Here is a 23,417-nt window from a genome sequence, read left to right as displayed (position 1 = left end):
CTCCGTCGCCAGTCAACTCCAACTGCCACTTCTAACTGCCACCTACCATTCAGACACGGCCACCACAGTTGCCCTGGTTACATGGATTGTGATGTGCCCAGTAACTGGCCAATAGCGTTCAGCCATTTGGGCCAGGCTCTTTTTGAACATATCTATTGAAAATACATTTCTTATCTGAAATATAATGGATTTAAGTTTCCATTTTACTTTGAGGTTTAAGGAACACGTTGAAAACTCTTATGAAATAAAATGTGCCACAAAGTTGGAGCAATAATTTGCTTTATAAAAATATTAGGAGGCACATGTGCCATATTTATAAGAAGTTCTGTTGTCATGATAAATCTCTGCATTGCGCCATTCCTCTGTTATTCCTCCTGGAAGTTTATAAACAAATTGACAACCTATACAGTTCTTACATAGTCTGTTCATAGGGACGAGGGGAATAGTAACAGCAGTTGTCAGGCTGGGGCTACACAGAAACTTTCTGTAGCACTACCCCCAAAGTGACCAGAAAGCGGAGGAACTTCTTCCGGCAGCGCCATATAGATGGGGCACTTGCTTGGCTATTTGTGGAGCTCCCATAGTGATGAATGGAGAGCACATGTGTGTCAGGCTCTGCTTCACTTTGTGTTCCCTGTTCTCTAGATAGGAGCGGGTCTCAGAGGTGGGACCCAATCAGAGGCGTAGCTAGGACTGACTGGGCCCCACAGCAAATTTTTGTACGGGCCCCCCCACACACACTTACACACTAAGGCCTCATGCACACGACCGTTGCGTTCATCCGTGGCCGTTGTGCGGTTTTCCTTTTTTTTTTTCGCGGACCCATTGACTTTCAATGGGTCCGTGGAAAAATCGGAAAATGCACCGTTTTGCAGCCGAGACCGTGATCCGTGGTTCCTGTCCGTCAAAAAAATACCTGTCCTATTTTTTTTGACGGACAACGGTTCACGGACCCATTCAAGTCAATGGGTCCGCGACCCCCCCCCCTGTTTTTAACTCATTGGTGGCAAGTGCGGCCGCCCCCCCCTCCCTCCCCTGTAGTTAACTCATTGGTGGCCAGTGCGGCCGCCCCCCCTCCCTCCCCTGTAGTTAACTCATTGGTGGTCAGTGCGGCCGCCCCCCCCCCCTCCCTCCCCTGTAGTTAACTCATTGGTGGCCAGTGCGGCCGCCCCCCCCCCTCCCTCCCCTGTAGTTAACTTGTTGGTGTCCAGTGGGCCCCCCCTCCCTCCGCTGTAGGTAACTCGTTGGTGGCCAGTGGGCCCCACCTCCCTCCCCTGTAGATAACTCATTGGTGGCCAGTGGGCCCTCTCCCCTCCCTCCCCCTCCTAATTAAAATCGCCCCCCTATCATTGTGGCAGTGGTGAGTACCGATCGGAGTCCCAGTGTAATCGCTGGGGCTCCGATCGGTAACCATGGCAACCGGGACGCTACTGCAGTCCCGGTTGCCATGATTGCTTAGCAATTTGTAGAAGCTTCATACTTATCTGAAGAGCTGCGATGTCTGTGACCGGCCGGGAGCTCCTCCTACTGGTAAGTGAAAGGTCTGTGCGGGCATTGCCTAATGATCTGTCACTTACCAGTAGGAGGAGCTCCCGGCCGGTCACAGACATCGCAGCTCTTCAGATAAGTATGAAGCTTCTACAAATTGCTAAGCAATCATGGCAACCGGGACTGCAGTAGCGTCCCGGTTGCCATGGTTACCGATCGGAGCCCCAGCGATTACACTGGGACTCCGATCGGTACTCACCACTGCCACAATGATAGGGGGGCGATTTTAATTAGGAGGGGGAGGGAGGGGAGAGGGCCCACTGGCCACCAATGAGTTATCTACAGGGGAGGGAGGTGGGGCCCACTGGCCACCAATGAGTTAACTACAGAGGAGGGAGGGGGGCGGCCGCACTGGCCACCAATGAGTTAACTACAGGGGAGGGAGAGGGGGGCGGCATGTACACAGTTTGTAGTATATTCTAACCTGAAGCGTCCCCATCACCATGGGAACGCCTCTGTGTTAGAATATACTGTCGGATCTGAGTTTCACGATGTAGCTCATATCCGACAGTATATTCTAACATAGAGGCGTTCCCATGGTGATGGGGACGCTTCAAGTTAAAATATACCATCGGATTGGAGAAAACTCCAATCCGATGGTATAAAAGAACTCCAGACTTTACATTGAAAGTCAATGGGGACGGATCCGTTTGAAATGGCACCATATTGTGTCAACTTCAAACGGATCCGTCCCCATTGACTTGCATTGTAATTCAGGACGGATCCGTTTGGCTCCGCACGGCCAGGCGGACACCAAAACGACTTTTTTTTCATGTCCGTGGATCCTCCAAAAATCAAGGAAGACCCACGGACGAAAAAACGGTCACGGATCACGGACCTACGGACCCCGTTTTTGCGGACCGTGAAAAAAAACTGTTGTGTGCATGAGGCCTTATTCACAAACCCCCTCCTCCTGTGCAAACCCCTCTGATATGGCAATTTTGTGACTTTTTATTTGCTGTATTTATTTATTTGCCTCTCAATTTTAGCACAACTTTATTTTTTTTTTACATTTCCAGTTGCTGACGGAGTTTATATTCAACTCAAACCCTTCAAAACCTGCGCTGCAATTGTAATAGACGTGTCTGATTTACCTCTACATTTCCACAAGTATTATAGCCTCTGTACCTTTCATACCGCAGTCGTACACGCAGTCTCCACGTACATGGACGCAGTCATACACGCAGTCTCCACGTACATGGACGCAGTCATACACGCACTCTCCACGTACATGGACGCAGTCATACACGCAGTCTCCACGTACATGGACGCAGTCATACACGCACTCTCCACGTACATGGACGCAGTCATACACGCAGTCTCCACATACATGGACGCAGTCATACACGCACTCTCCACGTACATGGACGCAGTACACTCACCTCCACGTATGGACACGTCTACACGTACATCTGGATGCAGTCATACACGCACTCTCCACGTACATGGACGCAGTCATACACGCAGTCTCCACGTACATGGACGCAGTCATACACGCACTCTCCACGTACATGGACGCAGTCATACACGCACTCTCCACGTACATAGACGCAGTCATACACGCACTCTCCACGTACATGGACGCAGTCATACATGCACTCTACACGTACATGGACGCAGTCATACATGCACTCTACACGTACATGGACGCAGTCATACACGCACTCTCCACGTACATGGACACAGTTATACACGCACTCTCCACATACATGGATGCAGTCATACACGCACTCTCCACGTACATGGACACAGTTATACACGCACTCTCCACATACATGGATGCAGTCATACATGCACTGTATGACTGTGTCCATGTACGTGGAGAGTGCGTGTATGACTGCATCCATATATGTGGAGAGTGTGTGTATGACTGCGTCCATGTATGTGGAGAGTGCGTGTATAACTGTGTCCATGTACGTGGAGAGTACCTTTAATACCGCAGTCATACACGCAGTCTCCACGTACATGGACGCAGTCACACACGCACTCTCCACGTACATGGACGCAGTCATACACGCACTCTCCACATACATGGACGCAGTCATACACGCACTCTCCACGTACATAGACGCAGTCATACACGCACTCTCCACGTACATGGACCCAGTCATACACAAACTCTCCACGTACATGGATGCAGTCATACACGCACTTTCCGCGTACATGGACGCAGTCATACACGCACTCTTCACATACATGGACGCACTCTCCACATATATGGACGCAGTCATACACGCACTCTCCACGTACATTGACGCAGTCATACACGCACTCTCCACATTCATGGACACACTCTCCACATACATGGACGCAGTCATACACGCACTCTCCACATACATGGACGCAGTCATACATGCACTCTCCACGTACATTGACGCAGTCATACACGAACTCTCCACGTACATGGACACACTCTCCACGTACATGGACGCAGTCATACACGCACTCTCCACATACAGTCATGTGAAAAAATTAGGACACCCTTTGAAAGCATGTGGTTTTTTGTAACATTTTTAATAAAAGGTTATTTCATCTCCGTTTCAACAATACAGAGAGATTAAAGTAATCCGACTAAACAAAGAAAACTGAAGAAAAGTCTTTTCAAGATCTTCTGTAAATGTCATTCTACAAAAATGCCTATTCTAACTGAGGAAAAAGATAGGACACCCTTGCCCCTAATAGCGAGTGTTACCTCCTTTGGCTGAAATAACTGCAGTGAGACGGTTCTTGTAGCCATCTACCAGTCTTCGACATCGGTCTGAGGAAATTTTACCCCACTCCTCAATGCAGAACTTTTTCAGCTGTGAGATGTTTGAGGGGTTTCTTGCACGTACAGCCCTTTTCAAGTCACCCCACAGCATCTCAATGGGATTCAAATCTGGACTTTGACTTGGCCATTCCAGGACTCTCCATTTCTTCTTTTTCAGCCAATCTTTGGTTGATTTACTAGTATGTTTTGGGTCATTGTCATGTTGCATGGTCCAGTTCCGCTTCAGCTTTAATTTTCTAACTGATGGTCTCACATGTTCTTCAAGCACCTTCTGATACACAGTAGAATTCATCGTGGATTCTATGATGGTGAGCTGACCAGGTCCTGCTGCAGCAAAGCAGCCCCAAACCATGACACTTCCACCTCCATGCTTCACAGTTGGTATGAGGCTCTTTTCTTGGAATGCTGTGTTTGGTTTACGCCAAACATGTCCTCTGCTGTTGTGTCCAAATAATTCAATTTTGGACTCATCTGTCCAAAGAACATTATTCCAGAAGTCCTGGTCTTTGTCAACTTTATCTCTGGCAAATGTCAGTCTGGCCTCGATGTTTCTCTTGGAAAGCAAAGGTTTCCTCCTTGCACACCTCCCATGCAAGTTAAACTTGTACAGTCTCTTTCTGATTGTAGAGGCATGTACTTCTACATCAACAGTAGCCAGAGCCTGCTGTAGTTCTCGAGATGACACTTTAGGGTTTTTGGAGACCTCTTTTAGCATCTTGCGGTCTGCTCTTGGGGTGAACTTGCTGGGGCGACCAGTCCTGGGCATGTTGGCAGTTGTTTTGAAAGCCCTCCACTTGTAGACTATCTTCCGGACAGTGGAATGGCTGATTTCAAAATCTTTTGAGATCTTTTTAAATCCCTTCCCAGACTCATAGGCTGCTACAATCTTTTTTCTGAAGTCCTCTGACAGCTCTTTTGCTCTCACCATGGTGCTCACTCTCACTTCAACAGTCAGGAGCACACCAAACTAAATGTCTGAGGTTTAAATAGGGCAAGCCTCATTCAACATGCAGAGTAACGATCTACTAATTATGTGCACCTGGTGTGATATACCTGTGTGAGATCTGAGCCAATTTAAGAGGGAATACATGTGAGGGTGTCCTATCTTTTTCCTCAGTTAGAATAGGCATTTTTGTAGAATGACATTTACAGAAGATCTTGAAAAGACTTTTCTTCAGTTTTCTTTGTTTAGTTGGATTACTTTAATCTCTCTGTATTGTTGAAACGGAGATGAAATAACCTTTTATTAAAAATGTTACAAAAAACCACATGCTTTCAAAGGGTGTCCTAATTTTTTCACATGACTGTATATGGACACAGTCATACACGCACTTTTCGCATACATGGACGCAGTCATACACACACTCTCCACATACATGGACGCAGTCATACACACACTCTCCACATACATGGATGCAGTCATACACGCAATTTCCACATACATGGATACACTCTCCACATACATGGATGCAGTCATACATGCAATTTCCACATACATGGATACACTCTCCACATACATGGATGCAGTCATACACTCACTCTCCACATACATGGATGCACTCTCCACATACATGGAGGCAGTCATACACACACTTTCCACATACATGTATGCACTCTCCACATACATGGACGCAGTCATACACACACTTTCCACATATATGGACGCACTCTCCACATACATAGATGCACTCTCCACATACATGGACGCACTCATACACACACTCAACATATACATGGACGCACTCATACACACACTCTCCACATACGTACATGGACACACTCATACACACATACATGTGCTTACCATATACATAGATGCACTCATATACACTGGACACACTCATAAATGTGCTCACCATATACATAGATGCACTCATATACACTGGACACACTCATACATGTGCTCACCATATACATAGATGCAATCATTCATGCGCTCACCATATACATGGACACACACTCATACATGTGCTCAACATATACATAGATGCACACATACACGCACTCTCCACATACATTGACGCACTCATACATGTGATCACAAGATACATAGATGCACTCATATACACTGGACACACTCATACATGTGCTCACCATATACATAGACGCGCATCATACACACACTCATACATGTTCTCACCATATACATAGATGCACACATACATGCACTCTCCACATACATGGACGCACTCATACATGTGATCACTATATACATAGATGCACTCATATACACTGGACGCACTCATACATGCGCTCACCATATACATAGATGCACTCATACACACACTCTCCACATACATGGGCGCACTCACACTCTCCACATACATTGGCGCACACATACACACACACACACTCTCCAAATACATGGGCGCACTCATACACATACACACTCTCCACATACATGGGCGCACTCATATACACTGGACACACTCATACATTTGCTCACCATATACATGGGCGCACTCATACACACACTCTTCACATACATGGACGCACTCATACATGTGCTCACCATATACATAGATGCACTCCTATACACTGGACGCACTCATACATGCGCTCACCACATACATGGGTGCACTCATTCACACACTCTCCACATACATGGGCGCACTCATACACACACTCTCCACATACAGGGGCGCACTCATACACACAGTCACCACATACATGGACGCACACATATACAATGCACATATATAGACACCCAGCTTTCCTACTGTGCCTCTTCCCCATACTCTATTGCCTCTGCACTTGTGCCATGCAGGATAGCAGTGAAGCTGGATGTCATCTCATGATATTATTCACCCAGCTTTCCTACTGTACTGCAGGTCACATGTGCACAGTCTGGGAAAGCTGAATATAACCGCAGTTCCCATGCTACTCGCATCACTGGTGCAGTTGTGGCAATCCAACTACTACAGTCCATTGTATCACCACAGATACATATAATGTAGTAGATATTCCTTGCAGTCCTATGTAACACCACCAGATAACACAGTGATAACTGCCTGAGTACAAATAATGTAGTAGATGTCACCTACAGTCCTATGTAACATCACCAGATAACTTATTATATTACTTCTCTATAAAACAACTTAAAAACCCCAATAACAGTTAAATTACACTACTTATTCACTCCAGTTTGAGAATCAAGGCCTAATAGATTTGCTTATCATTTAACTTCTTGGATACCTGAGCTTTTTTCATTTTTATTTTTCTTCCCTAATTACCTTGAGTTTTAACCTTTTTTTTGTTGCCATTTACAATATGAGGGCCTATTTTTTGGCGGGACAAGTTGTACTTTCTAATGCCATTTTTTAATATGGCATACAAAGTAGTGGGAAACAGGGAAAATTTGATCTTCATTCTCTGAGTCAGTGCGATTACATTGATACTACAAATGCATAGTTTTTTTTATGTCTAAATAGTGTAAAAATAAATGTAAAAAAAAAAAATATTTTTAAAGTTTTCATCACCATATTTTGACCCCCATATTTTTTTTTTATTGTTATATCTACTGAGCTGTGCGGAGGCTCATTTTTTTGCAGGACGATCTGTATTTTTTATATTTTTTTTACATTTTTGTATTACTTTTTTATGGTTTTATAGCTCATGTTTGGGGCTACAATACTCACATTTTTTTTATTCTGTTCCATCATGTTTCATAAATATCCATGATGGTATTGCTGATTTATTATGTTGGTCTGCCACCTGCTTTGAGAATCAAAGGCCTAATGGAATTGCTTATCTAAGAAACAAGGTGGGCACTCAAAAACAGTAAAAATAGACAGCATATCCATCCCAATTTGAGAATCCAGGCCTAATGTAATTGCTTATCTATTTAAAAAGGGGGATACCCCAATTTCAGTTGAATTACACAGGTTATTCACCCCAGTTTGAGAATCAAGGTCTAATGGAATTTATGGGAGATGCTTAACTGTGATGAGTGGGTGAAGCGCTTTCCCTAACCTAGCTGGCTGTATTGTGCCAGAAGCCAGGAGCGAGGGTAAGCCTAGTAGTGGGCATACCCTAAAAGGGAGTGTTTGAGAACAGGGGGGGGTGGGTGGGTGTGAACAGAAGCGCCCTGAGGAGCTGGGGGCTGGGGCTTAAGAAGGTAATATGCCCCTCCCACAAATTCAGGCTGACTTTTCAGCCTTCCACTTATGGGAGAGGCTTAACTGTGATGAGTGGGTGAAGCGCTTCCCCTAACCTAGCTGGCTGTATTGTGCCGGAAGCCAGGAGCGAGGGTAAGCCTAGTAGTGGGCAAAATAAACGAGGAGAGCAGAGTAGTGACCAAAAGCCTTCAAAACCACCCAGAGAGCAAGATTACAAAATGCCTGGGAAATCTCAACATGCGGGTTCGGGATGTATCTCGTGAAGCAAGAAGAGCGCCACCTACCCAAGCATTTAACCCGTGCGCCGGGACCCCGTTTTCGATGCTGAGGGTGCAGCTCCGGTTCAGAGCGAGTGTCCCGTGGTGGCCAGCCGGTTACGACCGAGACCTGAGGCCAGCGTTCTGATGTGGGCCACAAAAACTGGATTGATGACAGGGGCCCCCACGCCAAGGAAGCAGCGGGGCCTCTGGGGAGGCCCTTGCAACGGGGCCAGCAATTGACGGGGGACCATGACTGGGCACCAATCGTTGGAGGTTTTAAAACCTGACCTCCGAGGATGGTCCATGCTGATTGGCCTTCGTGGAAGTGAGCCAGAGGCCACAATGGTCATGGGCCCAGGACAACTGTCGCACCGGCAACCCCTAACGTTTAGGGGAGGTGCTGGTGAACTCACCTGGCCCGAGGAACCCGCAAGACCCGAGATACACGGCTGCTCTAACAATCAAACTAGGAGAGTGGCCAAAAAGGAAATCCATCCAGCGCGGACGAGAGTCGCCCAAACATCTCACCGGAGACAGGCTGCGCGCCACCTACCCGCATGGCGCAGTGCTGTCTCCCCGCTAGGTACAGCTTGATGGTGTTAAATGACAGCCTGAGATTTGCGGTGACAGTGGGCTATGAACGCCAGGGTGTAGGAGACATCGTTCAAGCCACCTGCGGGTGGGACCTTGAAAAACTTTGGAAACCTTGACGCCGGCTTGGTAGTTTCCTGATGGTACGGGAAAACCTCTGAGTGTTTCAGGCAAATATATTGGATCCTGACCGATTCAGGCAAATGCGAACAACCTGTGGGAAATAAGACCTGAGCGATTTCAGGGAAATACGTGACCTGAGTGAATCAGGAAAATACATAGTAACATAATAACATAGTACATAAGGCCGAAAAAGACATTTGTCCATCCAGTTCGGCCTGTCATCCTGCAGTTGATCCAGAGGAAGGCAAAAAACCCTGTGAGGTAGAAGCCAATTTTCCTCATTTCAGGGGAATAAAAAATTCCTTCCCGACTCCAATCAGGCAATCAGAATAACTCCCTGGATCAACGATCTCTCTCTAGTAGCTATAGCCTGTAAAATTAATACATACACCCTGGAAATACCGACAACCTGAAGAGACAGGAAAATACAAACCTGAGCGATTCAGGGAAATACATGACCTGAGTGATTTCAGGGAAAATACGTAAAACCTGAGAGATTCAGGTAAATACATGAAACCTGAGCGATTCAGGGGAATACATAAAACCCAAGCGATTCAGGGAAATGAGACCTGGGGTGCGTCAGAAATCCAGACGTGCCGGACACGAACCGGGTAACCAGGAACCAGCCGGACCCTGCTGAGAAACCCCCGAGCGTTCCAGGCAGACGCATGAAACCTGAGCGATTCAGGCAAATACATTGAATCCTGAGCGAATCAGGCGCTTACCTACACCTTTCGGGGAGGATGACAGGCCTGGGTGAACCAGGAGACAGGTAGGTGTGAGCCTGGGCGATCCAGGAGGCAGAGGTAGGTATGAGCCTGGACGAACCAGGAGACAGAAGAAGGTGCGTGCCTGGGCGATCCAGGAGGCAGAGGTAGGTATGAGCCTGGACGAACCAGGAGACAGAAGAAGGTGCGTGCCTGGGCGATCCAGGAGGCAGAGGTAGGTATGAGCCTGGACGAACCAGGAGACAGAAGAAGGTGCGTGCCTGGGCGATCCAGGAGGCAGAGGTAGGTATGAGCCTGGGGAGCCAGGAGGTAGAGGTAGGTATGAGCCTGGACGAACCAGGAGACAGAGGTAGGTATGAGCCTGGACGAACCAGGAGACAGAGGTAGGTGCGTGCCTGGGCGATCCAGGAGGCAGAGGTAGGTGCGTGCCTGGGCGATCCAGGAGGCAGAGGTAGGTGCGTGCCTGGGCGATCCAGGAGGCAGAAGTAGGTATGAGCCTGGGGAGCCAGGAGGTAGAGGTAGGTGTGAGCCTGGACGAACCAGAAGACAGAGGTAGGTGCGTGCCTGGGCGATCCAGGAGGCAGAGGTAGGTATGAGCCTGGCGAGCCAGGAGACAGAAGTAGGTAGTAGATGAGACAGCAGTATATCACGTGAAGCATAGACATATAACATGTGGCACTGTCGCGCAAAGAGTAGAAGACTGCGGTGAGCGTATGGTGACCGCTGAATGAGTATGGCGAGTAATGATGGCCTGGACTACTTGTGGTGAGACCCCTGGTTTTTTTTGTTTTTTTTTGAACCCGTGCTAACCTGGTCCCTTTATTTATTTGAACAAAAAAATAAAAAAAATTCCTTTAAATTTTCCTCTTTTTTTTTTTCTAATTCTTTTTTTATTTTTTTTATTTTTTTATTTTTTTTTATTTTTTTTGAGGGCATGGCCCGACGTTGCCCGGGGCTAGATACCCCTGCTTCCCGCGTGTGGTTTGTTTGACGGGGGTGCCAGCCTGGGGGCAGTAGACCTAATGGGAACACTAAAATGCAGAAAAATGTTTACTCCAGGGATCAGATTTCAGGCATAGACACAAGCTTCTGTGAAATCATGCTACACTGTGAATTTACTTTAAACAAACATCTGCTAATGGCCTATCAATCATGAGGAGGGATCCATAGGAAAATGGCCCAACAGTTTGTGCTTAAATCTTTTAGCAAGTGTCATGGAAAGGTCACTGAGGAGGAGGGGGGGATTTCAAGAAAATGGTCTTGATATACTGGTCCACAATGCAAAGCCATTGCTTCCGCCTGGTGGCAGCGGACAAGATAACTGCTATGGAGGGTTTGTGATGTATATCTATATGCTCAGGCCTGACGGAAGCACTCCGGCGTGCGCTCCAAGCTGGAACGCACGCCGAACACATGACCAGGCCCAGGCCCGGCCGAGGGATTCCGGCGTGCGCTCCAAGCCGGAACGCACGCCGACCACGTGACCCGGCCTATGCCCTGCGGCGGATTTCCGGCGTGCGCTCCACGCTGGAACGCACGCCGGACTGCAGCGGAGCCGGGTGAGGACAGAGAGGGGGACCCGCGGGCCAGACCCTGCCCCCCCTGCTGTCTCGGGGGGAGTTGGAGGAAGGTAAAACACAGTGAAAATGTACAGAACTATATGCAAGTTGTATTTCAATGGGAATTGAATGTAATAATTAGTTCACGTGGAACAAAGGAGGGAACCAAGGAATAACCAGAAGCAATTTGAGGCAAAATGTGTATCGGCATGCGTTCCACGCTGGGACGCACGCCAACTCTGGGAGCCGGGAGTATGTGACCGCGGCTGATGGAGCCCTTGTGGCGCATTGTTTGCACAGAATTACCTCTCCTGAAGACGTGACGGCAGCATATGAAAACGAAACGAACCAGATGAAAGCAACTCACGACGTGCACGGATGCAGTACCAGAGCAGGCGACTCCCTATCCAGGTGTGAACAGAAGCGCCCTGAGGAGCTGGGGGCTGGGGCTTAAGAAGGTAATATGCCCCTCCCACAAATTCAGGCTGACTTTTCAGCCTTCCACTAAACAAGGTTGACACTGTTCAATTAGATACCTCTGTACAGGGATTGATGCTAACTGAGCTGTCTTCTATGAATCCCTTCAGATTATAAAGCCTGCACTGTCCCTGCACTCTCCCTATGCTCTCCCTACAGTGTATAAAAACTCTCCCTATGATCTCCCTACAGTGTGTAGAAACTCTCCCTATGATCTCCCTACAGTGTATAAAAACTCTCCCTATGATCTCCCTACAGTGTGTAAAAACTCTCCCTATGATCTCCCTACACTGCTCCTGCACTGTTCCTTCAGTCTCTGTATCCAAGATTCTACAATTTAAGTTTTGTTAAACACTGTCTCCAGCACTTGGGAAGTCTGTCCCTATGCTCAATTCACTGTCAAATGGTGGAGACTATGGGGGATTAGGATTTTTATTGGGCTGTAACATCACAGGGGATGGTCATCTGCCCATGGGCTGGCTGCACTGCATTATGGGTGATCTCTTGTTCCTGGGCTCCTTACTTTTACTTTGTAACACATGTAACCACCATTTTAGGTATAAAACAGCTAGAGGGAGATCGCTCAGATGATTTGGAGGGAGGCACACCACAGCACAATGCAGTATAATCAAATATATAGTGATATACAGACATGGCTCAGAGAAAAAACTAAAGCAAGTATATAAGAACATTAACAGTGTAAACCAAAACTGACCGCCCAAGGAATGGGGCAGTAATGAAGTATCACAAGAGTTATGATGCAAAACCCCTTGTGATTTTCGGTGGGGGAATACAGTCATGCCTACCACCAGGAGGATCCAAGAAGGTGGAACACAACTCTGCTCCAACCAACTGCAGGGTAGATGACGGAACCTTTCACCAAGGTTTCTTCTGGCGACGTCTTTCCACCTGGTGCCATTCTCCATCTTCCACTTGGCGTAGATGATGCTTCTCATGAGGGACCTCAGCCATTGCAATATTCCAATCAGCTAATACGGCCTTACCCTCTTCCACTGTGCGGATTACCACCACGGCTCCATTCCTCTGTACTAGCAACTTTACCGGGTAACCCCAACGGTACGGAATAGAATGTGATCTCAACGCAAGAGTGATCGGAGCTAATATGCGTTGTAGTTGCAGGGTAGTTATCGAGAGATCTGCAAAAAGTTTCACTGTTTGGTAGGGATCGGGCAAGGTCTCCAATTACCTCGCTGCAGCCAGAGTGTCCTCTTTGGCTTGAAAGAAGTGCAGGCGGGCCAACACATCTTGTGGTATGTCCTCAGAAAGGTGCTTTGGTTTGGCAATCCTGTGTGCCCGATCAATGATGAGGTCCTGTTCTGTGCAATCAGGTGAAAGAAGCTTAATTAGCTTTTTAATATAGGCTTGGAGGTCTGTAGCCAGGACCGACTCCGGCACTCCGCGCAACTTCAGATCATTCCTGCGGGACCTATCTTCTAGGTCCGCCATTTTTGCTTTTAAATATGCAATTTCTTCTGACTGGGCATCATGGGAGTCTATAAGACTGTTATGCGATTCGGCAAAATCACCCAATTTTTGCTCCACATGCTGAACTCTGTTGTCCAGATCTGTGACAGATTTTTGAACAGGTGCAATTAATTGAGATAAGTGGCTGGTGACCGAATGGTTAAAGGCCAAGAGCATATCCTTCAGTAATATGCTGGACGCAGGTTTATCATCTGTAGGGAAATTGCAAAGCACCTCTGACAGAGTGCAGGTGTCAGTCAAACCATGGCTTCCGCATGTTTCCTAGGCTTCTGTCCCAGGATCTTGCAGCCTAGGTCTATGTTTAGCCAGACTTGCATTCGGGGACTGTCGTGCCGCAGGGCTGCCCGGCGACGCCAATTTATGCCCCATCCTGCCCCCTTTACTAGTAAGCTCACCCGACCGGGCCTGTTGTGGGGATCCACGAGGGCTCTGCTGCTGAAAACCGCCACCATCTGAAGCTCGGGGAGAGCAAGCGCTCGCGGAGGACGTCGGGCTGGAGCTTGACTCTGTCTGCAGGTCTCGTGTGCCGGCGCCATCTTTGTCACGATCGTGATTGAAGAAAAACTCCTATTTCCCTTGCTTCTTCACACTTCTTTTTCCATCAGGGACGGTTCCGATACCGGCCGGCACTGAAGGGAGAAATCAGGAAGCGAAAAAATAAGGTCCTGCTAGACTGGAACGCTATGTTGGAGCAGGAGCTCTTGAATCAAGCGGCCATTCTCCTCGGCTTCAAGGCCACGCTCCTAGCCGCCATTTTAGGAAACAATTGATTTGTTAACATGAGGAGCCATTAAATTCTGATTAGTTGTGAATCCAATTTTTCCTAAATTCCTCAGATCAAATTCCACTTTGGATGTTTTAATTCCCTCAACACTACCTATACTATTGCCTCTCTGATTAGGTTGGCCATGGACTAAATACATCTGACTGAGGTACATAGATGACGTGTTCCTAATATGGATGGAGTCACCAGTGTCTTGATGCATTTGACGAGGGGATTAAGTTTACACTTGTATCCTCTGAGTCAGCAATACAATTTCTATACAGATTGTTGAATATTAAAGATGGGGTCCTTCATACAAATGTTTTACATGTTAAACCAACGGACAAGAACACATTACAATACCGGAGTTGCCATCAGGGTTGCCAACCGTCCAAAAATTTTTGAACAGTCTGTAAAAATAGGAGACTTTTTTTCTGTGTCCGTAAAAAAAAAAATAGACATGTCCTTTTTTTTTTGGAAGCCGGTAGTACTTGAATAGATTATTTTAGTGGTAATTATTATCATTTTACAACTCACACTAAATGCTAGAGATGAGGTGTTACCATACTATATATTAAGCTATAGACATTTATTACTAATAATCTTTATCGTTCATTATGGTTTGCCAATTTGTCTGTAAATAATGTTGGATACCTGTGAATTTAAGATCTGTCCAGAAAAAAAGAAAAATTCTGGTTGACAACCCTGATGTCAGCTAGCCTATGCATCCTGTGGGGATGTGCTCGTGGTAGGCTACAGTAGCGGCGGCAGTATTGAGGCACCCACAGACAGTCTTTGTGATACACCGTGACTTTATTCACACCAAAGGCATAACAGGCAATGTGCAGACCACACAGGTGCATATTCACATAGTGCATAAAACAAAAGTCCTTCCATAGGAAATAAACAGCAGGTTTGAGTCACCTTGTTTTGGACAGACCACAGCGGTCGTGCAGGCTTGTAAGCTACCTGCCTTTGTCTCCCTCAGGCCAGAGCCCCTTCGGCTCGCAGCACCACAGGTCCCAGGGCTATCCTTCAATGTGTGCTGCGCCCAGACTCTCCTTCACCAGCACTCACTCTGTCTGTGGAAATCTCCAGCACAGCAAGACACACCCCACCCCCATCATCAGCAGGCTGGGTTCTTAAAGGCCCAGCTCCACCAAAAACCTGGGCTGGCCGTGGGGAACAGGCACCCCCCCCACTCTTTACCTGTTCCCAGCAAGAACCGGCCCGGACACGCTGCGCCAGCAGCATTCGCCGCTGTAACCGCAATGATCCGGTTCTTACTCCACCGAGGCCAGGACCTCTGGTGGCACGTATCGTCCGTCCATTATTATTACGGGGACTCTCCTACATATCCCCCCCCCTTTATTCACCCCTGAGGGCTTGAACATACTGTTCAAGTCTGAGGGGGTGAACACATGCACAGCAGTGTACCCGGGACAGGGCATCTGCGTTCCCCTGTAAGCGGCCGGCCCTGTGCTCAACAGTGAACTTAAAGTTCTGGAGGGACAAGAACCACCTGGTAACCCGAGCGCTCCCCTCCTTAGCCCGACTCATCCACTGGAGAGGGGAGTGGTCGGTCACCAGACGGAACCTTCTCCCCAGAAGGTAATATCTGAGAGACTCGAGTGCCCACTTGATGGCGAGGCACTCTCTCTTCACAATGCTATACCGGGATTCTGCTGGGGTAAGCTTGCGGCTTAGAAAAACCACGGGGTGCTCTTCCCCGTTGAGCTCTTGGGAAAGCACAGCCCCTAGTCCTACTCCCGAGGCATCTGTTTGAACTACAAACTCCCGCTTGAAGTCGGGCGTCACCAGAACTGGGGACTCACATAGGGCCGACTTCAAACGGGAGAACGCCTCCTCCTCCTGCTCCCCCCAGCGAACCATCACCGACTTTCTACCCTTCAAGAGGCCGGTTAACGGGGCTGCCAAGGTGGCAAAATGGGGAATGAACCTCATGTAGTACCCAATCAGGCCCAAAAATGACCGTACTTGCTTGGACGTACGAGGCCTGGGCCAATTCCGGATTGCTTCAACTTTATTCACTTGGGGCCTAATGACTCCGCGTCCAATCACATATCCCAAATAGCGAGCTTCCTCTAGTCCCACCGAGCATTTTTTTGGGTTGGCAGTTAACCCCGCCTTCCTTAGAGAATCTATCACTGCCTGAAGTTTTGACAAATGACCCTCCCAGTCTGGGCTAAACACGACTATATCATCCAGATACGCGGAGGTATACTGGTGATGGGGCTTGAGGACGACATCCATCAGACGCTGGAACGTAGCCGGAGTGCCATGCAACCCAAAAGGCAACACCCTATACTGAAAAAGCCCCTCCGGGGTGACAAAGGCCGTCTTCTCCTTTGCTGCCTCCGTCAGAGGTACCTGCCAGTAGCCCTTCGTGAGATCTAGGATCGAAAAATACCGGGCTTTTCCCAGCCGCTCTATCAACTCGTCTACCCGAGGCATGGGATAGGCGTCAAATTTTGATACCTCATTCAATTTCCTAAAATCATTACAGAACTGTAATGAACCATCCGGTTTGGGAATAAGGACAATCGGGCTAGCCCACTCGTTCTTTGACTCTTCTATGACCCCTAGACGTAGCATCGATCTTACCTCCTGCGAAATGGCCTGTCGCCGAGCCTCCGGTACTCAGTATGGTCTTAGGCGGACTTTCACCCGGGGCTCGGTGACAATGTCATGCTCGATCAAGGTGGTACGTCCAGGAAGGTCAGAGAATACGTCCCTATTCCGACTAACAAATTCTCTCACCTCTTAGGCTTGTTTGGTCGACAGTCCGTCCCCTATCGTCACCCCAGCGGCGCTCTCCGGAACACCTGGTGACCCCGGGTCACTCCCTGACGTCCCGACAGAGGGCGGGCTGTCTCCAAACAAATTCTCTCTGTCTCTCCAAGGCTTTAGTAGATTCACATGATATACCTGTTCGGGCTTCCGCCGCCCTGGCTGGTATATCCTGTAATCAACTGGGCCCACCTTCTCCTTAACTTCATAGGGTCCTTGCCACCGGGCCAAGAATTTACTCTCGACCGTGGGCACGAGTACAAGAACTCGGTCACCCGGGTGAAATGTCCTTACCCGGGCGGTTCGGTTATATACCCGACTCTGGGCCAGTTGTGCCGCTTCCATGTGCTCCCGGACGATCGGCAACACGACCCCTATTCGGTCCTGCATTTTTCCTATGTGCTCTATCACACTTTTATGAGGCGTAGGCTGTTGCTCCCATGCCTCCTTAGCGATATCCAGTAGCCCACGGGGATGTCGCCCATATAACAACTCAAAGGGCGAGAACCCCGTGGACGCCTGGGGCACCTCCCGTACCGCAAACAAAACATAGGGCAACAGTAAGTCCCAATCTCTCCCGTCCTTAGCCACGACTCTTTTTAGCATGGACTTCAGGGTCTTATTAAACCGTTCTACTAACCCATCGGTTTGGGGATGGTAGACGGACGTGTGCAGGTGTTTAATATTTAATAGCTTACACAATTCCTTTGTTACTTTGGACATAAAGGGTGTCCCCTGGTCCATCAGAATCTCCTTTGGTATCCCCACCCGGGCAAACATACTCATGAGCTCTTTAGCTATTACCTTGGCCGACGTATGGCGCAATGGGACCGCCTCCGGATAGCGAGTGGCATAGTCTAACACTACCAGGATGTGTTGGTGACCTCGGGCTGACTTAATAATGGGGCCTACCAGATCAAAGGCGACCCTTTCGAAGGGCACCTCTATAATGGGCATAGGTACCAGTGGACTGCGATACTGAGGTTGGGGGCTAGTCAGCTGACACACTGGACAGGACTGACAGAACCTCCGGACTTCCTCATATATCCCAGGCCAATAGAACCGTTGTAGAATTCGCTCCAGCGTTTTCTTAACCCCCAGATGACCACCCAACACATGCGCTAAATCCAAGACCATTCGTCGGTGAGGCTGGGGCACCACCAGTTATTCCACCACCTCCTGCCTCACCTTGTCTACCCTATATAACAGGTCCTGGTTATAGGCCAGGTGAGGAAACACCATTAATTACCGACACCCCTTCTCTAGCCCGCAATAACGTCGAATCCTGGAGCTGTGCGGTCCCGAAGGTTTCTTGGGGTACCTCCAGATCCAGGACGGACGAACTTTCTACTGTCTCACCCGCCAATACTTCTAGGGGAAACCGGTCAGGGTTACACTCTACCTCCCCTACGGTGACCCCTACAGCTGGGGCCCCTGCCTCGGGGTCCTCGGGCTCGGGACCTGGACATTTTCCTTCCCCACAGGTAGGCAACCCGTTCCTCCACAAAGTCCAGAACAGGGGAAAGTCCCTCCCCAATATTGCGGCATAAGGGAGCCGTCTCCCCACCCCGATGACATGTGGTACCTCCTTTCCACACACTGCCAGGGTAACCTTAGTGGTGGGATACTCCCTGCGATCCCCATGTATACAGACAATGGTAAGGGTTCGCCTTTCTGGGAGTTTTTCCGTTACCAGCGACTTATGGACCAGAGTTACCAGGCTCCCAGAGTCCAGCAGGGCCTGCACGGAGTGTCCATTAACAACGACATCACACAGCGGAGGGGTGTCCGCCGCCAGCAGGGGGTCAGCTATATACACCGGTTGGGCATAAAAAGAAGACCGGCGAGCGAACCCGCAATCCATGGGTTCGGACGCCCTAGGGCAGTTGGATGCCACATGTCCCCAGTCCTGACAATGCCAACATCTGATCCTCGCAGCCTCCCTCCTCCCCAAGGTATTCCTCCCACGAACTGGAGATCCACTCCCCTCCTTATGTGGTGGGATCCCTTTTTCAGGATCCCGGGTCGGCAACGGGGGCTGACGTGACTTCGGTAGTACCGCTGAGTCCCGCACCAAATCCTGAGTGGCCATATACCTCTCCACCAGGCTAACCAGTTGTTACAGGTTGCCTGGATCGCCTTGTCCCACCCAGCGCTGTATGGCTCTCGGGAGGGTACGCACGAACCTGTCGACCACGACCCTTTCAACCATCTGAGAAGTGCTCAATATTTCAGGCTGAAGCCATTTTTTTTACTAGGTGAAGTAAGTCATAGGCTTGTGACCGGACGGGTCGGGACTCGGAAAACACCCACTGATACACCCTGTGCGCTCGCACATAGGTGTTTACCCCCAACCTGGCCAACACCTCAGCTTTTAGCCTCTCATAGTCCTTGGCCTCATCGCGGCTGAGGTCAAAATAGGCCTTTTGTGCGTCCCCCACCAGAAAAGGCGCCACCACCTCGGCCCACTGCTCCAACGGCAGCCTCTCTTGCTCCGCGGTTCTTTCGAACACCATCAGGAATGCCTCTATATCATCTCCCAGACCCATTTTCCTCAGGGCGGATCGGACTTTGTCCCTGGCGGTAGACACAGTCGGGGTTGTCGCAGTTGAAACTCCTTGCAGGGATGTTCGCACCGACTCTTGCATGGCTGCCAGCTGCTGCATTAGGAGATTGTTTGTTTGCTGCTGCTGTACATTACTCTGAATCAGGTGCTTAATGGCCTCCTCCATCTTGTCAGGAACCAAAAAACTTGCAGGCCTGATATATGACATGCAGTCCAACACAACTTTTGCTTCAGGCCTGCCTCACTGCAGGAATGCCCGCTCCAAGCCACCAATTGTGGGGATGTGCTTGTGGTAGGCTACGGTAGCGGCGGCAGTATTGAGGCACCCACAGACAGTCTTTGTGATACACCATGACTTTATTCACACCAAAGGCATAACAGGCAATGTGCAGACCACACAGGTGCATATTCACATAGTGCATAAAACAAAAGTCCTTCCATAGGAAATAAACAGCAGGTTTGAGTCACCTTGTTTTGGACAGACCACAGCGGTCGTGCAGGCTTGTAAGCTACCTGCCTTTGTCTCCCTCAGGCCAGAGCCCCTTCGGCTCGTAGCACCACAGGTCCCAGGGCTATCCTTCAATGTGTGCTGCGCCCAGACTCTCCTTCACCAGCACTCACTCTGTCTGTGGAAATCTCCAGCACAGCAAGACACACCCCACCCCCATCATCAGCAGGCTGGGTTCTTAAAGGCCCAGCTCCACCAAAAACCTGGGCTGGCCGTGGGGAACAGGCACCCCCCCACTCTTTACCTGTTCCCAGTAAGAACCGGCCCGGACACGCTGCGCCAGCAGCATTCGCCGCTGTAACCGCAATGATCCGGTTCTTACTCCACCGAGGCCAGGACCTCTGGTGGCACGTATCGTCCGTCCATTATTATTCCGGGGACTCTCCTACAATCCATATAAAAAAATGGATTAAATTATGTAAGACTGCCCAGTATATTATTATAGACACATCAGGTAGGCAGGGGTGGACTGGGAAAAAAAAACTGAAACCGGCCCCATTTTGTAGGCGGGTCCACATTTACATAAGGTGGGATAACAGAAGTAGGTGGGGCCAGCAGTACCATAGTGCAGAGCAAAAATACCGCCCCAGCAGAGCCAAATACCACAGTGCAGCTCAGAATAGTGCCTCAGCAGAGCCAAATACCACAGTGCAGCACAGAATACTGCCTCTGCAGAACCAAATGCCACAGAGCAGCCCAATATACTTCTTCTGCAGAACCAAATACCACAGAACAGCACAATAAACTGCTCTTGCAGAACCAGATACCACAGTGCAGCATAGAATACTGCATCTGCAAGACCAAATACCCCAGTACGGCACAATATGCTGCCCCTGTAAGACCAAATACCACAGTGCAGCACAGAATACTGCCTCAGCAGAACCAAATACCACAGTGCAGGAAGGAATACTGCCTCAGCAGAACCAAATACCAAAGTGCAGCACAAAATAATGTCTCTACAAAACCAAATACCACAGTGCAGCACAGAATACTACCCCAGCAGTACCAGATACCACAGTGCAGAACAACATACTACCTCTGCAAAATCAAATGCCACAGTGCTACAAAATAGTGCTGCCTGCGCCACAGTATGAAACTATCCTCATCCTGAGGACAGCAATATCGTTGAATTCAGGAGGGAACCTGCCGCCACTGGTCAAGTTCTTAAGTCCCCAATGTTCCTACATTAAATAATACTGAGAGCATCAGATCATTATATATGTACCTAGCTGGTGACCATGAGAAGGGCTTGGGCAGCCTCCTGCGCATCCACCCACTGGGAAATTATTCTGAAGGGTCTATGGCCAGTCTGCCCATGGGTGGTGATGACTTCTAGGTAAAGAGGCAGGCCAGCCAGCTTTATTTTTTCCATCAAGGACCTGCCTTAAAGTCATGCAGGGACCCCCACAGTCTTGCTGCTTTGTGAGCAGGTAATATTTGTAGTAATCTGTACAGTGGGCCCCCAGAAATAATTTTACTAGTGGGCCTAAGTCTCAGAGTGCAGGGATACAGTAGTTGTGCGACCTAGGGGAACTCCCTGGGAAGTCAGTGGCTACCGTATAGGCGCTGGACCCCAACATACAGCACACTAGAAATTTTGTAGGAAGCCAGTTTGCCTATTTGTTTATTTTTGAAGTGTGGGAAAAACCGGAGTTCATGATGGAAACCCATGCAAACACAGGGAGAACATGCAAAATCCATGCCGCTGTCCCTGGTCAGTTTTATAACCCGGTACTAAGTACTGAGCCACTGTGCTGTAGTACTCTAAAGTCCTTTCAAATTTCATTTTATTGAATAAGGTATAAGTGAAACATACATGGCTCATACAAATAGTACAAAGGCTTAAGATTCAGAGTTGACATTTATCAAACATGGTATGGATCATAGCAACAAATCAACACATTTCCAATGAGGTATCAGGTGCAGATGGGCTGCCACACCAGACTTTAGCTATAGTATGGAATTGGGTAGTGGGAAAATGGGGGGGGGGGGGGGATAGGGTAAGGGCAAAGAGAGAAGTCACCCCCTTCCCCTCCCTAGGTAGGAACACTATCATCATTCAAGTATTCAAATATACATGGGCCTGTGCACATAGAAAGCGCATGTTTTGGTGTTAGACTTTGTGCAAGTAAACTGGGAGTGACCTGCAGTCACAGGGTTTTGTCAATGTTCGCGTTGTCAGGGTGTTGCCTGCATTCGGTGGACTTATGATTCCCTAGGTATTGACATCAGGATTGGACTCTGTTTACAGTGTATTATAGCAGGCACCACCGAAAGCTGCATACTACCCCGGTTTACACAGAGGACGATTTATATGCTCCTTATAGCGACGTTTTGGTGCAGTGCCGCCTGAATTGCTCTTTTTGGTGAATTATATGGACTTGCATTTTCCACGGGCAGAGCACACATTTGGTTTCGCTGCAGCTGTGTACATTCATTGGTTATGTCTGAAGACGTGGTCCCGGGTTTGAATGAGGGCAGAGAAGGGGCAGACGCCTTCTTTACGGAGTGTAACTCCAAAGACAACTTACAGGCAATCAGTACAAAGACTTTAGAAATGAAGATTTCCCAACTAGCCGACAAAGAGGCACAACTATTTTGGTTGGTTAATTCTTTGAGATCATATAGAGACAGCTGGAGAGTACCGCGCGGTTTACGAATATACAAAGAGCTAGCACAATATGAAGATGACGTGTCATTTAATTTGGAATGGAAAAAATTACATATGGACTTTTCAATGCAAATTTTAAAGATGGTGCTGCATAGAAATGAACAAGAATATGAGGCAGTGAATGATGCCTTATTAAAAGCAAAAGAGGAATTACGTACACGCCTCACTGAAAACCAAATACAAGTTTTTGAAAGAGAACTTAATAGGAAGTTGGTTATCACACAAACAGAAATAAAAGAGAATAAGAAGGATACATTTTTGCGGGATAAAAATGGCTATGAAACTTGGAGGGTATTTGATTGGGGAAGAAGGAGACAACGTAGGAGACGCCCACAAAGGAGAAATAGAACGGACTTTTGGACAACCGATTCTGATTCTAGTGCATCAGATGACCCTAATACATCAACTGAAAAAGTAC

Source organism: Bufo gargarizans, chromosome 2, assembly GCF_014858855.1.
Source record: "Bufo gargarizans isolate SCDJY-AF-19 chromosome 2, ASM1485885v1, whole genome shotgun sequence".
NCBI lineage: Eukaryota > Metazoa > Chordata > Amphibia > Anura > Bufonidae > Bufo > Bufo gargarizans.
The sequence above is the reverse complement of the archived record's forward strand: the minus strand, read 5'-3'. Positions refer to the sequence as shown.